This window comes from Elephas maximus, chromosome 11 (assembly GCF_024166365.1).
Source record: "Elephas maximus indicus isolate mEleMax1 chromosome 11, mEleMax1 primary haplotype, whole genome shotgun sequence".
NCBI lineage: Eukaryota > Metazoa > Chordata > Mammalia > Proboscidea > Elephantidae > Elephas > Elephas maximus.
Genome location: NC_064829.1, coordinates 104,549,173 through 104,565,182, shown reverse-complemented (window position 1 = coordinate 104,565,182; position 16,010 = coordinate 104,549,173).

Here is a 16,010-nt window from a genome sequence, read left to right as displayed (position 1 = left end):
TTTTCATCAATCTTACCGCAGCCTAGGAGCTTCTCCACACAGGGACCCCAGGTCCAAAGTATGCACCCTTCTCCCAGCACTGCTTTCTTGGTGGTATGAGGTCCTTCTGTCTCTCTGCTCGCTTTTCTCTTTTATATCACCAAAGAGATTACATCAAGACACAATCCAATCTTGCAGATTGAGTCTGGCCTCTCTAACACAACTGCCACCTGTCCCCGCTCATTAATATCATAGAGGTAGGATTTACAACATAGAGGAAAATCACACACTACAGGGACTCATGGCCCAACCAAATTAATACACACATTTTTGGGGGGACATAATTCAACGCATGACACCACATATCTGAAAAATATGAATTATAAGAGAAAGACAAGAAATTGAATAAACTGTGGTGCAGAAAGTAGAAAGAATGGTACAAATAAATTTTTAAAAAATTAATGAGCATAATAAACATCTTCAAAAAGATAAAGGAGGGTATCAATAAGATGAAGCAGGAATAAGAAGTTATAAAAAAGAACCAAGTGAAAATATTGAGTACGAAATAAAGGATACAATGAATGGGATGATTAGTAGAATGGAGTTGGCTGAAAACCGCATTTGTGAGCTGGAAGATTAATGAAGAGACTCTGCCAGAAGGTAGCAGAAAAGGATAAAGAGATTAAAATTTACAAAAGTTAAGTGTATATAGGTTAGAATGTGAAGTGCCATCCTTTAAATAACGGAAATACAGCCCCCTCAAAGAAAAAAAAAAAAGAGAGATTTTGGGTTGAAAAAAAAATCACTGATGAATTTCTTAGAATTAAAGAAAGGTGAAAAGCCTCAGTCTGAAAGAGCTAACCAGGAAAACAGGTTAGGTAAGGAAAGACCCATACCTACACACATTGTGGCAAATCTTTAAAATTCTAAAAGTTTTCAGAGAGAAAAATTAGGTCACCTGAAACAAGAATCGGAGTGACACCAGACTTGCCTATAGCTACACTGATTATAAGAAGACAACGGAGTAATCTTTTTCATGTATTGCAGGAAAAGAAATCAGAACCCAGATTTTTTTTATTTTGCTGTAGGGATTTTTTTTTTTTTTTTAACCTAAGCTTTAACATCCTGCCAAAATGTCAATTAGATGTGAGAGAACGTGAAAGATATTCTGGGTGTACAATTTTGCCATAAAAAGACCATCGTCAGGAACATTCTTTGAGAATCTATTCTAATGGAAAGATAAATCTAGAAGGGTACTGAAAAATACATGGGAAACAGAGTTCATAAAATAATTTGGACAACTTTACAATAATCTAAAGAAAACAAAGGCTGAGGGGAAAAGGAAGAAAAGAAAATGGTCCATTCAAAACAATGCAGAACTTGTAAATCTAAGCCACACCAACGCGATGGTGTGGTCTGAGGTTGAAGGGAAGTGATTTAAAAAAAATAATATTCTATTGTGTTTTCAGTGAGAGTTTACGCAGCAGATTAGGTTCCCAATTTCTACACAAATTATTTAGTGGCACTGGTTACATTTTTCACAATGTGTTGACATTTTCATTAGTTCTGTTATTGTTCCATTTCCCGTAATCTAGTTTTTCCGTCCCTTTACATTCTTATCTTTGCTTTAGGGTAGTTTTTGACCATTGTTCTCATATATATGATTTTTTAAAGGAGTGCAATACTCATGGGTCATAGTCTTTATTTTATGAGCTATTCTGTTATCTAGTTAAAAGAGTTTCAGTCCAAGGTTTAAAGAGTATCTCAGGGTAACGGTCTCAGGCAGCCCTCCAGTCTTAACTGGTCTAGTAAGTCTGGACTTTTCAAGAATTTGCGTTCTGTTCCACATTCTTCTTTTCTATCAGGATCCATCTATTGTGGCCCTGATCAGAACAGTCGGTAGTTGTAGCCAGGCACCATCTAGTTCTGCTGCTTTCAGGGTAGATGAAGCAATGACCCATGTAGGCTACCAGTCCTGTGGACTAGGCTCTTCTCTGAGTCTTTGGTTTCCTTCTTTCTCTTTTGCCCTGGCTCAGTAGAGACCAATATAGGCATGCCTCAGAGGTATTGTAGGTTCTGTTCCAGACCACCGCTGTTGTTGTTAGGTGCCGTCGAGTCAGTTCTGACTGGTAGTGATACCACGTGCGACAGAATGACACACTGCCTGGTCCTGTGCTGTCCTTATAATCGTTATGCTTGAGCCCATTGTTGCAGCCACTGTGTCAGTCCATCTCATTGAGGGTCTTCCTCTTTTTTGCTGACCCTTTACTTTACCAAGCATGATGTCCTTCTCCAGGGACTGATCCCTCCTGATAACATGTCCAAGTACGTGATTCGAAATTTCACCATCCTCACCTCCAAGGAGCACTCTGGCTGTATTTCTTCCAAGACAGACTTGTTCGTTCTGCTGGCAGTCCATGGTAAATTCAACATTCTTTGCCAACACCATAATTCAAAGGCACCAATTCTTCTTCAGTCTTCCTTATTCATTGTCCAGCTTTCGCATGCATATAAGGCAATTGAAAATGCAGTGGCCTAGGTCAGGCGCACCTTAGTTCTCAAAGTGACATCTCTGCCTTTTAATACTTTAAAGAGATCATTTGCAGCAGATTTGTGCAATGCAATACATCATCTGATTTCCTGACTACTGCTTCCATGGGTGTTGATTGTGGATCCAAGTAAAATGAAATCCTTGACAATGTTAATCTTTTTTCCATTTATCAAGATGTTGCTTACTGGTCCAGTTGTGAGGATTTTTGTTTTCTTTACGTTGAGGTGCAATCCATCTTTGATCTTCAACAGTAAGTGCTTCATGTCCTCTTCACTTTCAGCAAGGAAGGTTGTGTCATCTGCGTAACGCAGGTTGTTAATGAGTCTTCCTCCAATCCTGATGCCCCGTTCTTCTTCATATAGTCCAGCTTCTCGTATTATTTGTTCATCATGCAGATTGGATAGGTATGGTGAAAGGAGACAACCCTGATGCACACCTTTCCTGATTTTAAACCACACAGTATCCCCTTGTTCTTTTCAAGCGACTGCCTCTTGGTCTGCTTACAGTTTCCTCATGGGCAAAATTAAGTATTCTGGAATTCTATTCTTAGCAATGTTGTTCACAATTTGTTATGATCCACACAGTTGAATGAATGCCTTTGCATAGTCTGTAAAACACAGGTAAACATCTTCCTGGTATTCTCTGCTTTCAGCCAGGACCCATCTGACACCAGCAATGATATCCTTTGTTCTACATCCTCTTTGAAATCGGCTTGAATATCTGGCAGTTCTCTCTTGATGTACTGCTGCAGCTGCTTTTGAATGATTATCAGCAAAATTTTACTTGCGTGTGATATTAATAATATTGTTCGATAATTCCACATTCCGTTGGATCTCTTCCAGTCGGTTGGCCAGGAAGCTGTCTTCCAAACTTCTTGGCATAGACGAATAAGCACCTTTAGCACTGCATCCGTTTATTGAAACATCTCAATAGGTGTTCAGCCAATTCCTAGAGCCTTGTTTTTCACCAATGCCATCAGTGTATCTTGGACTTCTTCCTTCAATACCATTGGCTCTTGATCGTATGCCACCTCCTGAAATGGTTGATGTAGACTGATTCTTTTTGGTAGAGTGACTCTGTGTATTCCTTCCATCTTCTTTTGATGCTTCCTGCGTCATTTAATATTTTACCCACAGAATCCTTCAAAATTGCAACTTGAGGCTTGAACTTTTTCTTCAGTTCTTTCAGCTTGAGAAAGGCTGAGTATGTTCCTCCCTTTTGGTTTTGTAAATTCAGGTCTTTGCACATTTCATTATAATATTTTACTTTACCTTCTCAAGCTGCCCTTTGAAATCTTCTGTTCAGCTCTTTTACTTCGCCATTTCTTCCATTTGCTTTGGCTACTTTACGTTCCAGAGCAAGTTTCACAGTCTTCTGACATCCGTTTTGGGCTTTTTTTTCACAACTTCCAATTTTCCTAGACTCCTACTTTGTACATTCCACATTCTTATTACTAAAGTATGTTTGCAGCTGTTTCTTCTATTTTGAGTCGTGCCACCTCAGCAAATGAAGGTCCCAAAAGCTTGACTCCATCCATGACATTAAGGTCAGCTCTACTTTGAGGAGGCAGCTCTTCCCCAGTCGTATGTTGAGTGCCTTCCAACCTGAGGGGTTCTTCTCCCAGCACTATATCAGACAATGTTCCGCTGCTATTCATAAGATTTTCACTGGACAATTTTTTCAGAAGTAGACTGCCAGGACCTTCTTCCTAGTCTGGAAGCTCTGCTGAAACCTGTCCACCAAGGGTGACCCTGGTGATATTTGAAATACTGGTGATGAAGCTTCCAGTATCATAGCAAGCCACCACAGTATGACAAACTGGCAGATGTGTGGTGGCAGACCATTGCAATGAAGTGAATATCACAATAAAGTGAGTCACACAGATTTTTTGGTTTCCCAGTGTATATAAAAGCTATGTTTACATTATACTGTAGTCTATTAAGTATGCTATAGCATTATGTCTTTAAAAAAATGTACAAACCTTAATTACAAAATACTTTATTGCTACAAAATGCTAACCTTCAATGAGCTGTAATCTTTTTGCTGCTGGAAGGTCTTACCTCTATGATAATGGCTGCTGACTGATCAGGTTGTGGCTGCTGAAGGTTGGGGTGGCTGTGATAATTTCTTAAAATAAGACGACAATGAAGTTTGCCACTTTGATTGACTCTTCCCTTTCATGAAAGATTTCTCTGTAGGAAGCAATGTTATTTGATAGCATTTTACCCACAGTAGAATTTCTTCCAAATTGGAGTCAATCCTCTCAAACCCTGCTGCTGCTTTGTCAACTATGTTTATGTAACATTCTGAGTCCTTTGTTATCATTTCAACAATGTTCACAGCATCTTTACCAGGAGTAGATTCCACCTCAACAAACGACTTTCTTTGCCTATCCATAAGAAGCAACTCCTCAACCATTAAATTTTTATCATGAGATTGCAGCAATTCAGTCGCATCTTCAGGCTCCACTTCTAATTCTAGTTCTCCTTCCTGGAATTATGAGAGGTAGAATACAAAAGATTAATATGCAGAATTCTTCAAGAGATCAGGAAGGAGATCAGGCAAAATGCAGAACAAGTCAAGCAGCACACAGACAAAGCATTAGAGGAACTTAAGAAGATTAGAGAAGAGATTAATGACAAATAGGCTGCAAGAATCCATAGAGAGACAGAAAACAGAAATCCAGAAGATTAGCAATAAAATTTCAGAATTAGACAACTCAATAGAAAGTCATAGGAGCAGAACTGAGCAAATGGAAGTCAGAGAGATTGAAGATAAAGCACTAGACATCAAAATTTTTGAGGAAAAATCAGATAAAAGAATTAAAAAAAAATGAAGAAACCCTGAGAATTATGTAGGACTCTATCAAGAGGAATAACCTATGGGTTATTGGAGTGGTAGAACAAGGGGGATAACAGAAAATACAGAGAGAATTGTTGAATATTTGTTGGCAGAAAACTTCCCTGATGTCATGAAAGATGAGAAGATATCTGTCCAAGATGATCATCGAACCCCATACAAGGTAGATTCTGAAAGAAAGTCACCAAGGCGTATTATAATCAAACTTGCCAAAACCAAAGATAAAGAGAGAATTTTAAGAGTGGCTGGGGATAAATGAAAAGTCATCTACAAAGGAGAGTCAGTAAGACTATGCTTGGACTGCTCAGCAGAAACCACGCTATTCATAAGAAGGCAAGAAGGCAATGGGATGACATACATAACACCTTGAAGGAAAAAAATTGCCAGCCAAGAATTATATATCCAGCAAAACTGTCTCTCAAATATGAAGGTGAAATTAGGACATTTCCAGATAAACAAAAGTTTAGGGAATTTGCAAAAACCAGATCAAAATTACAAGAAACACTAAAGGGAGTCCTCCAGTTACAAAATCAATATCAGATAATAACCTAAGACTAGAACACAGGACAGAGCAACCAGATATCAACCCAGATAGGGAAATCACAAAGATAAATGCTCAAAACAGGGAAACAGAGATGTCCTTATGTAAAAGATGACAACTTTAAAACAAAAAAGAGGAAATAAAAAATGGAGTCACAGATCTTTCATATGGAGAGGAAGTCAAGGCAATATAAAGAAATAAAAGATCGGTTTAAACTTAGAAAAATAGGGGTAAATACTAAGGTGACCACAAAGGAAACTAACAATCCTACATCAAAATAAAAAAACAAGAAAAAGACTCAGCAAATACAAAAGCAACAACAATGAAAAAGAGGAAAAGAAAATGTATAAAGAAAAACAACTCAAGCACGGAAAATTAAGTGGAAAAAAGAAACTGTCAACAACACACACACACACACAAATCAAAATGACAGCACTAAATTCATACCTATCAATAATTACGCTGACTATAAATGGACTAAATGCACCAATAAAGGGACAAAGAGTGGCAAAATGGATTAAAAAACATGATCTGTCTGTATGTTGCCTACAGGAGACATACCTTAGACTTAAAGATACAAACAAACTAAAACTCAAAGGATGGAAAAAAATATATATCAAGCAAACAACAATCAAAGAAGAGTAAGAGTGGCAATATTAATTTCTGACAAAATAGACTTTAAAGTTAAATCCACCACAAAGAATAACGAAGGACACTATATAATGATTAAAGGGCCAATACACCAGGAGGACATAACCGTAATAAATATTTATGCACCCAATGACAGGGCTCCGAAATACATAAAACAAACTCTAACAGCACTGAAAAGAGAGATAGCTCCACAATAATAGTAGGAGACTTCAACATATCACTTTCAGTGAAGGTCAGAACATCCAGAAAGAAGCTCAATAAAGACACGGAAGATATAAATGCCACAATAAACCAATCTGACCTCGTAGACATATACAGAACACTCCACCCAACAGCAGCCAAGTGTACTTTCTTTTCCGACGCACATGGAATATTCTCCAGAATAGACCACAATATTAGGCCATAAAACAAGCCTTAAAAGAATCTAAAACATCAAAATATTACAAAGCACCGTTTCTGACCGTAAAGCCATAAAAGTAGATATCAATAACAGAAAAAGCAAGGAAAAAAAATCAAACACTTGGAAACTGAACAACACCTTGCTCAAAAACTACTGGGTTATAGAAGAAATTAAGGCTGGAATAAAGAAGTTCATAGACTCAAATGCAAATGAAAACATTTCCTACCAGAACCTTTGGGACACAGCAAAAGCAGTGCTCAGAGGTCAATTTATAGGAATAAGTGCACACATCCAAAAAGAAGAAAGTGCCAGAATCAAAGAAATATCCCTATGACTTGAACAAATAGAGAGCAGCAAAAGAAGCCCTCAGGCACCAGAAGAAAGCAAATAATAAAAATTAGAGCAGAGTTGCATTAAAAAGAGAACAGAAAAACAATTGAAAGAGTTAAAACCAAAAGCTGGTTCTTTGAAAAGGTCAACAAAATCGATAATCCATTGGCCAAACTGACAAAAGAAAAACAGAGAGGAAGCAAATAACCCAAATAAGAAATGAAAGGGGAGGTCTCACAACAGACCCAACTGAAATGAAAAGAATCATAACAGAATACTAGAAAAATTGTACTCTAACAAATTTGAAAACCTAGAGAAAATGGACACATTTCTAGAAACTTACTACCTATCTAAACTACCACAAACAGAGATAGAACAACTGAAAAAAGACTGTAACGAAAGAAGAGATTGAAAAGGTAATTAAAGCTCCCAACAAAAAAAGCCCTGGCCCTGACGGCTTCACTGGAGAATTCTACCAAACTTTCAGAGAAGAGTTAACACCATTACTACTAAAAGTATTTCAGAGCATAGAAAAGGATGGAATACTCTCAAACTCATTCCATGAAGCCAACAAAACCCTGATACCAAAACCAGGTAAAGACACCACACACACAAAAAAGAAAATTACAGACCAAACCCTGGTGGCACAGTGGTTAAGTGCTACAGCTGGTAACCAAAAGGTCGGCAGTTTGAATCCGCCAGGCACTCCTTGGAAACTCTATGGGGGCAGTTCTACCCTGTCCTATAGGGTCGCTATGAGTCGGAATCGACTCAACGGCAGTGAGTTGGGTTTTATCTCTCATGAACTTAGACACAAAAATCCTCAATCAAATTTTAGCCAAAAGAATTCAACAACATATCAAAAAAATAATTCACCTTGACCAAGTGGGATTCATAACAGGTATGCAGTGATGGTTTAACATTAGAAAAACGATTAATGTAATCCATCACATAAACAAAACAAAAGACAAGAACCACATGATGTTATCAATTGATGCAGAAAAGGCATTTGACAAAGTCCAACACCCATTCATGATAAAACTCTCAGCAAAATACGAATAGAAGGAAAATTCCTCAACATAATAAAGGGCATTTATACAAAGCCAATAGCCAACATCATCCTAAATGGAGAGAGTCTGAAAGCATTCCCCTTGAGAATGGGAACCAGACAAGGATGGCCCACATCACCATTCTCATTCAACATTGTGCTGGAGGTCCTAGCCAGAGCAATTAGGCTAGAAAAAGAAATAAAGGCCATCCCAACCTGTAAGGAAGAAGTAAAAGTATCTCTATTTGCAGGTGATATGATCTTATACACAGAAAACCCAAAAGAATCCTCAAGAAAACTGCTAGAACTAATAGAAGAATTCAGCAAAGTATCGGGACACAAAAATCAGTTGGATTCCTCTACACCAACAAAGAGAACATTGAAGAGGAAAATCACCAAATCAATACCATTTACAATAGCCACCAAGAAGATAAAATATTTAGAAATAAATTTAACAGAGATGTAAGAGACCTATACAAAGAAAACTACAAGACAGTACTTCAAGAAACCAACAGAGACATACATAAGCAGGAAAACATGCCTTGCTCCTGAATAGGAAGACTCAACATTGCGAAAATGTCTATTCTATCCAAAGCGATCTATAGATACAATGCAATCCCGATCCAAATTCCAATGGCACTTTTTAATGAGATGGAGAAACAAATCACCAACTTCATATGGAAAGAGGAGAGGCCCTGGATAAGTAAAGCATTGCTGAAAAAGAAGAACAAAGTGGGAGGCTTCACACTACTTGATTTGAGAACCTATTATACCGCCACAGTAGTCAAAACTGCCTGGTGCTGGTACAACAACAGATACATAGACCAATGGAACAGAATTGAGAATCCAGACGTAAATTCATCCACTTATGAGCAGCTCATATTCAACAAAGGCTCAAAGTCTGTTAATTAGGGGAAAAGACAGTCTGTTTAACAAATGGTGCTGGCATAACTGGTTATCCAGGTACAAAAAAATGAAACAAGACCCATACCTCACACCATGCTCAAAAACTAACTCAAAATGGATCAAAGACCTCAACATAAAATCTAAAACAATAAAGATCCTGAACGAAAAAAATAGGGACAATGCTAGGAGCCCTAATACATGGCATAAACAGTCTATGAAACATTACTAACGATGCACAAACACCAGAAGAGAAACTACGTAAGTGGGAGCTCCTAAAAGCTGAACACTTATGCTCATCCAAAGACTTCACCAAAAGAGTAAAAAGACAACCTACAGACTGGGGAAAAAATTTTGGCTAAGACAAATTCGATCAGCGTCTTATCTCCAAAATCTACAAGATACTGCAAAAACTCAACAACAAAAAGACAAATAACCCAATTAAAAAATGGGCAAAGGATATGAACAGCGACTTCACCAAAGAAGACATTCGGGGGGTAACAGATACATGATAAAATGCTCACGATCATTAGCCATTAGAAAAATGCAAATCGAAATTACAGTGAGATACCATCTCACTCCACTGAGGCTGGCATTAATCCAAAAAACACAAAATAATACATGTTGGAGAGGTTGTGGACAGACTTATACACTGCTGATGGAAATGTAAAATGGTACAACCACTTTGGAAATTGATTTGGTGCTTCCTTAAAAAGCTAAAAATAGAATTACCATAGGATCCAGCAATCCCACGCCTTGGAATATATCCTAGAGAAATAAGAGCCCTCACACAAATAGATATATGCACACCCATGTTCATTATAGCACTGTTTACAATAGCAAAAAGATGGAAACAACCATCTGAAAGACATTATGCTGAGAGAAATTAGTCAGTCACAAAAGGACAGATACTGTATGAGACCACTAGTATAAGAACTCAAGAAAAGGGGAGGGAAAGAGAGGGGTATTCACTAATTAGATAGCGGACAAAAAGTATTTTAGGGGAAGGGAAGGTCAACACACAATACAGGGGAAGTCAGCACAGCTGGACTAAACCAAAAGCTATGAAGTTTCCTGAATACAACCAAACACTTAGAAGGATGTAGTAGCAGGGGTGGAAGTCTGGGGATCATGGTTTCAGGAGCCATCTAGGTCAATTGACATAACAAAGTGTATTAAGAAAGTGTTCTGCATACCACTTTGGTGAGTGGCATCTGGGGTCTTAAAAGCTAGTAAGTAGCCATCTAAGATGCATCAATTGGTCTCAACCCACCTGGAGCAAAGGAGAATGAAGAACACCAAAGACACAAGGAGAATAAGAGCCCAAGAGAGAGAAAGGGCCACATATACCAGAGACTCCATCAGCCTGAGAATAGAAGAACTAGATGGTGCCCGGCTACCACGGATGACTGCCCTGACAGGGAACACAACAGAGAATCCCTGACGGAGCAAGAGAAAAGTGGAATGCAGAACTCAAATTCTAGTGAAAATACCAGAGTTAATGGTCTGATTGAGACTGGAGGGACCCCAAAGGACATGGACCCCAGACTCTCTGTTAGCCCAAAATTAAAACCATTCCTGAAGCCAACTCTTCAGACAAGGATTAGACTGGATTATAAAACATAAAATGATACTGGTGAGGAGCATGCTTCTTGGCTCAAGTAGACACATGAGAATATGTTTGCAGCTCCTGTCCGGAGGTGAGATGAGAAGGCAGAGGGGTACAGGATCTAACTGAATGGACATAGGAAATGCAAGGTAAAGAGGAGTGTGCTGTCACGTTGTAGGGAGAGCAGCTAAGGTCACATAATAATGTATATACGTTTTTGTATGAGAAACTGACTTGAATTGTAAACTTTCACTTAAAGCACAATTAAAAAAAGAGAGCGAGAGAGAGAAAAAACAAAAAAAGAATTCAGCTGCTAACCAAAAGGTAGGCAGTTTGAATCCACCAGGCACTCCTTGGAAACCCTATGGGGCAGTTCTACTGTGTCCTATAGGGTCGATATGAGTGGGAATCGACTCGACAGCAACAGGTTTATGGGGTTAATTGCTAATGACTGTGAGCATTTTTTTATGTATATGTTGGCCACTTGAATGTCCTCTTCAGTAAGAGGTGTCAGTTCATGTCCTTTGCCCATTTCTTAACTGTTTGTCTTTTTGTTGTTGAGTTGCTGAAGTTTTCTATATATTTTAGAGATTAGACCCTTACTGGATATTTCATTCCTAAAGATATTTTTCCGGTCTATGGGTTGTCTTTTTACTCTTTTGATAAAGTCTTTTGATGAGCATAAGTATGTAATTCTTATGAGGTCTCAGTTATCTAATTTGTCTTCTGCTGTTTGTGCATTTGTAGTTGTGTTTAATAATCTCTTGTTGAAAAAAATTATGTCGCTTGGTTTTATCCCTGTGTTATCTCCCAGGAACTTTATAGTTATACTATCATTTGGAATCGACTCGACAGTACCAGGTGTGTGTGCATGTGATCCATTTTGAGTTGGTTTTTGCTCATGGTGTGAGGTACAGCCCCCGTTTCATCTTTCTGCAAATGCATGTACAGTTGTGCCAGCACCATTTGTTAAAGAGACTGTTTCTTTCCCATTGAGTGTATTTTGACCCCTTGTTGAAAATCAGTCGTCCATAGATGGATGGATTTATTTCTGGGTTCTCAATTCTATTCCACTGGTCTATGTGTGTCTATCATTAAACAAGTACGAGGCTGTTTTGATTACTATGTCTGTATGGTATGTTTTGAGGCCAGGTAATGTGAGGCCTCCTACTTTGTTCTTCTTCTTCAGTAATGCTTTGTTTATCTGGGGCCTCTTTCCTTTCCATATAAAGTTGATGATTAGTTTTTCCATTTCAGTAAAGAATGTTGTTTTAATTTAGATTGCTATTACATTGTATCTAAATCACTTTGGATAGTATTGACATTTTCATAATATTAAGTCTATTAATCCATGAGCACAGAATGCCTTCCCATTTATGTAGGTCTCTTTTAGTTTCTCGTAGTGGTGTTTTACAGTTTTAATTGTATAGGTCTCTTACATCCCTGGAGCCCTGGTGGCACAATGCTTAAGCACTCAGCTGCTAACGGAAAGGACGGCGGTTCAAACACACCAGATGCTGGGTGAGAAAAAGATGTGACAGTCTGCTTCCATAAAGATTTACAGGCTAGGAAACCCGATGGGGCAGTTCTACTTTGTCCTACAGGGTCACTGTGAACTGGAATCGACTCAACAGCGACAGGTATTTTATCTTTTTGGGGCTATTGTAAATGGTATTATTTTCTTGATTTCCTTTTTGGAGTTCTCCTTATTAGTGTAGAGGAACCTCACCGATTTTTGTTTGCTGATCTTTTACCCTACAAGTTTACTGAATTCTTCTATTGGATCCAATAGCCTTCTTGTAGAATCTCTGGGATTTCCTATGCATAGGGTCACATCATCTTTGAATTATTTCCTTTCTTTCCGATTTATTTCCCTTTCTTGCCTGATTTCTCTGGCTAGGACTTCCAGTACAATGTTGAGTAAGAGTGGTAATAATGGGCGCCCTTTTCTTGTTCCTGTTTTCAAGGGGAAGGCTCTCAGTCTTTCTCTATTGAGAAGAATGTTTGTGGTTGGTTTTCCATATATGCCCTTAATTATGTTGAGAAATTTCCCTTCTATTCTTATTTTCTGAGGGTTTTTATCATGAAAGCCTGTTGGATCTTATCAAATTCCTTTTCTGCATCAGTTGAGATGATCATGCGACTCTTTTCCTTTGTTTTATTTATGTGCTGTCTTATTTAGCTAGTGCTGCTATAACAGAAATACCACAAGTGAATGACTTTAACAAAGAGAAGCTCATTCTCTCACAGTCTAGGAAGCTGGAAGCCCAAATTCAGGGCACTGGCTCCAGGAGAAGCCTTTCTCTCTCTGTCATCTGTGGGGGAAGGTTCTTGACATCACTATTCCCCTGGTCTAGGAACTTCTCAGGGCAGACCGTGAGTCCAAAGGACACACTGCACTCTCGTTCTTCATTCTTGGTGGTAGGAGGTCCCTATCTTCCTGTTCCCTTCTCTCTTGTTTTGTCTCTTGTAAGATAAAAGGTGATGCAGGCCATACCCCAGGAAAGCCCCCCTTACATAGGATCAGGGACATGACCTGAGTAAGGGTGTTGCATTCCACCCTAATCCTCTTTAACATAACCTAATCTTGCCTCATTAACCACACACAGAGATTAGGATTCACAACACAAGAATATTATATCAGATCACAAAATGGAAGACAACCACACAATACTGGGAATCATGCACGGCCTAGCCAAGTTGACACACGTTTTTGGGGGATGCAATTCAATCCATAGCATGTGATAAATTACACGGATTGATTTTATAATGTTGAACCACTCTTGCATTCCTGGTATCAATCCCATTTGATCATGATGTATGATTTTCTTCACATGTTGTTGAATTCTGTTTGTTGGAACTTTGTTGAGAATTTTTGTGTCTATATTCATGAAGAGTAAGGTGCAGCTGATCCAAGTCATGGTGTTTTCAATAGCCTCATATTCATGTGAAAGCTGGATGATGAATAAGGAAGACTGAAGAAGAATTGACGCCTTTGAATTGTGATGTTGGTGAAGAACTGATTATACTATGAAGTGCCAAAAGAACAAACAAACCTGTTTTCGAAGAAGTAAAACCAGAATGCTCCTTAGGAATAAGGATGGCAAGACTACATCTCACACACTTTGGACATGTTATCAGGAGGGATCAGCCCATGGAGAAGGACATCATGCTTGGTAAAGCAGGGGATCAGTGAAAAAGAGGAAGACCCTCAACAAGATGAATTGACACGGTGGCTGCAACAGTGGGCTCAAGCATAACAACGATTGTGAGGATGTCACAGGACTGGGCAGTGTTTCGTTCTGCTGTGCATAGGATCACTATGAGTTGGAACTGACTCAACAGCACCTAACAACAACAACAATATTCATGAAGGATATTAATCTGTAATTTTCTTTTTTTGCCATGTATTTACCTGGTTTGGGTATCAGGATGATGCTGGCTTCACAGAATGATTTAAGGAGTATCTCTTCCTATTCTAAGATTAAGAGTTTGAGTAGAATTGTTGTCAACTCTTCTCTGAGTGTCTGGTGAAATTCCCCAGTGAAGTCATCTGGTCTGGGGCTTTTTATTTGATTGGGAGTTTTTTTGTTTGTTTGTTTTTATTGTGCTTTTAGTGAAAGTTTACAAATCAAGTCAGCCTTTCATACAAAAATTTATATACGCCTTGCTATATACTCCTAGTTGCTCTCCCCCTAATGAGACAGCACACTCCTTCCCTCCACCCTCTATTTAATGACCATTTGGCCAGCTTCTGACCCCCCCACCCTCTCATCTCCCCTCCAGACAGGAGCTGCCCACATAGTCTCCTGTGTCTGCTTGATCCAAGAAGCTCACTCTTCCCCAGTATCATTTTCTATCCCATTGTCCAGTCCAATCGCTGCCTGAAGAGTTGGCTTTGGGAGTGGTTCCTGTCTTGGGCTAACAGAAGGTCTGGGGACTGTGACCTCCGGGGTCCTTCTAGTCTCAGTCAGAGCATTAAGTTTGGTCTTTTTACAAGAATTTGGGGTCTGCATCCCACTGCTCTCCTGCTCCATCAGGGGTTCTCTGTTGTGTTCCCTGTCAGGGCAGTCATTGGTTGTAACCAGGTACCATCTAGTTCTTCTGGTCTCAGGCTGATGTAGTCTCTGGTTTAAGTGGCCCTTTCTTTCTCTTGGGCTCATACTGACCTTGTATCTTTGGTGTTCTTCATTCTCCTTTGCTCCAGGTGGGTTGAGACCAATTGATGCATCTTAGATGACTGCTTGCTAGTGTTTAAGACCTGACTGGGATTTTTTTGATGAATCTTCAATCTCTTCTTTCTTTCTTTTTTCCTTCATAATGGATTTACAGAAAAAAAAAAAAAAAAAGAAAGAAACAGTTGCTGTTGCTAACATCTTCAAAAGACTTTTGAGCAGGTACTTACAACATGTGTTTGATTAAGAATCTAGGCTCGTGCAATACATACTGGGCTTTACCTGGCTCCCTTGCTAGGAAGGGAGCTGTTTTCAGTTGTTTTTACATTCTAAAGATGTGCTTAATATTCTCTAACCTCTTGCCATCGAGTTGATTGCGACTCACAGTGACCCTACAGGACAGAGTAGAACTGCCCCATAGGGTTTCCGAGGAGCAGCTGGTAGATTCGAAGTGCTGATCTTTCGGTTAGCAGCCATAGCTCTTAACCACTGTGCCAGCAGGGCAACTAATATTCTCTAGCTAAGCAAAATGGGGGGACAAATGGGTACAACTGGGAATAAAGAGCTCAGATATCTAAAATTTTTATAACTTAAATCCAGTTCACTGTATTTTATATCGTTTTAAAGCTTCTTGAGAAACATTGACAGAGAAGACTGAAAGACATCCCATACATTTATTGTTAGCCTGTTTCTTGCAAATACATGATTTTAAGTAATGAAGGAGCAGAGCTGCTTGCTGTCATCTCTGTGCCTGTGCACTCAGCCTGGAATGTCCTTCTCCCTCTTCTTGCATTTTTTGCCTACTTATCCTTCATATTCCCTGCCTTAGTAATCTAGTGCTGCTGTAACAGAAATACCACAAGTGGATGGCTTTAACAGAGAGAAGTTTATTCTCTCACAGTCGAGTAGGCTAGAAGTCCGAATTCAGGGAGCTGGCTCCAGGGGAGGGCTTTCTCTCTCCGTC